The sequence below is a fragment of the Callospermophilus lateralis genome, unplaced genomic scaffold, assembly GCF_048772815.1.
Source record: "Callospermophilus lateralis isolate mCalLat2 unplaced genomic scaffold, mCalLat2.hap1 Scaffold_84, whole genome shotgun sequence".
NCBI lineage: Eukaryota > Metazoa > Chordata > Mammalia > Rodentia > Sciuridae > Callospermophilus > Callospermophilus lateralis.
The window spans coordinates 6,917,280-6,919,668 of record NW_027516477.1 but is presented as its reverse complement, the minus strand read 5'-3'; the positions used below and the strand labels follow the sequence as shown (position 1 = coordinate 6,919,668).

General features: G+C 37.8%; 1 pseudogene; it reads left to right on the top strand.

Moving 5' to 3' along the window:
* Positions 1 to 1,053: 1,053 nt before the first annotated feature.
* Positions 1,054 to 1,568, top strand: LOC143641090 (ankyrin repeat domain-containing protein 50 pseudogene; annotated as a pseudogene).
* Positions 1,569 to 2,389: the final 821 nt, after the last annotated feature.

The window sequence follows — 2,389 nt, the reverse complement described above, 5'->3', positions numbered from 1 at the left end:
AGCGCTGTTCCACCTCAGAGCCTTTGGGCCAAAATGAAGAGTGTCACTCCATGTTTATCAGGTCTCTTTTTCTCCCTTTCTAGGGTGAAAAGGTTTCAAAAATCGATATTAAATTATTAATATCTGGCTGCTTGGGAATTACAACCATAGAAGAAAATAATGCAAAAGGGAAATGGAACGAATATCTTTGAGGGTTAAGTGTCCTAACTTCTTGAAAGTGCCAGAGATGAGGTGTATAGATTTTTGAGATTAATGGGTGAACTGTAGATAATCTTTTAATATATGGTATTTTGGACTAAGATATTTTTATTTATTTCGTTTTAGTTACTTATGGAAATTGTGGATTACCTGGACATCTTAAGACCCAGGAACCCATTTAGTAAGAATCTGCTGTCTTGAGAAATGCATTTTATGAATGCTTTGAATTAAGAAAGTGTAAACAGTGGTTTGTCATTTCTGCCACATAAGGGATAATCTGAATCAGTTCCCTTGCAGTTGCCCAGATGCCTAAACCTGGCAAGAACTAGTACTTGGAGTGGTCATCCTTCAACAAGAAACATAGAGCTACCTATGTACTATATAAATGCTATCTCTTTGATGGCATTTAAGATAATGGACAACTTTTCTACATCTAATTTTCATACACACAATTAACACTGGAGTTTGAAGAAGCATTTGTTATATATTGAAAGACTGAATTTTCTCTTTTTGAGTTTTCCTGATTTATTATTTCATGTGTATGCTTCAAATCTCCACAGTCACATAAACTCCAGACATAAGGATGGAGCTATATGACCCATCAAGATATACAAAAACTATTGGCAAGCTTTGGAACCAGTTGTTTTTGCATCTGTTCAACAATGAGTATATTCTCTGCTAATCAAGAATATGGAAGCAAATACAGTCATGCACATTGTATTGATAAATTGTGACTGTTGAATTTTTCTGTAACTGGTTACTTTTGTCATTCAAATGCAAGTTATTTCCAAATGGATATAAAGACTATATTGGTGTACCTAGCTCCTAGCCAGTGTTGAAGATAGAAAACCTATTATGACTAATCCTTGGGAAGAAAAGGTCTGCAAAATGCCTAGACGAGTTTACTGCAAGGGAAGCAGTTTTACTGTAGGGAGTGGGTTTTCCACAAGGTTCAGCATTGCCTCCAGGAGAAAAGAAGCTGCTACAGTAGTGCTGTCAACACACCGTCCCTTGTGATGAATTCTGGGAATAATGCTGGTGCTGTCTCAGGAAAGGCAGCTGCCTGGGGTGTGTTGTTGGTAGGAGGGCCTGGTAGTGGCAAGACAGCCCTGTGTACTAAACTCTTATGGCCAAGTTCACCTACAAGCTTGCAGAGAGATTTACCTTGCCAGGCTTTGGCCTTTCATTTCTGCAAAGCCCAGGACTCTGATACTTTGTATGTTGGAGGGTTCGTTAGAAGTCTGGTTGCCCAAATATGCCACAGTGGACTACTCCAAGGATATGAGGACAAGCTGCGAGACCCAGCCGTTCAAAGCCTCTTACAGCCTGGGGAATGTGAGAGGAACCCAGCATAAGCATTCAAAAGGTAACAGCAAAGAATGTCATAGTGTTTGGTTTTCTGTGCAACAATTAGAGACTTTTAGCTAGGTTTTTTTTTTTTTGAGGTACTTTTACTAGTGCTGTGCAGTTGGGCTTAATCAGTGGTTTTGAGTACAACTGTTTATTTTAGTATGGGAAGAAACAGAACTTTGTATTGCACAATATATAGATTAAAAATAAGTCTTAACTGTTCTTGTTTAACAACAGAATGTTCCATTTCTAACGGTAACTGTCAGTGGTCAGGGGAGTCTTTTCTTACGATAAAGAAGAACAGTTAGCTGCCTGGAAACCAGGCCTCATTTTCAGGGAGGATGAACTATCTATACTATGAGCTGAAGTAGGAGAACTCTCAATGTAGAAGCCAGTAAATTTTTGCTTATAGCATATTATTTTTTACATGAAAATTTCTCCTTAAAAGGTGTCATAGGCATTGAGAATCTGAAGAAAATTTGCTAATGTGTTTTTGGGATTATTCCCGTATTAACTTATTGAAAAGTTGAATTATAAGTTTATGTGATATTTATAACATAGTGAAAATTTGGGATTATTTTAGTGCTTTTAGTGAGTGGTGCAGAGAACATTCCCCCCTCCCCCCACAGTTTTAGTTAAGCATTTGTTCATGGTGAGTGTACTGATCTAAGCAAGTTGCTTTTTGAAGTGGCTGCAGATTCAAAATTTGCTCAAGAAAACATAATTTCTTGAAAATATAATTTTTGCCTGTCACTTCCTTGGTCATTGTGAAAGTAGCAATTGGTCATTGTGTGCTGGCTCTTGCCTCCCTTCTACTTGAATGACTCATTTTGCCACACAC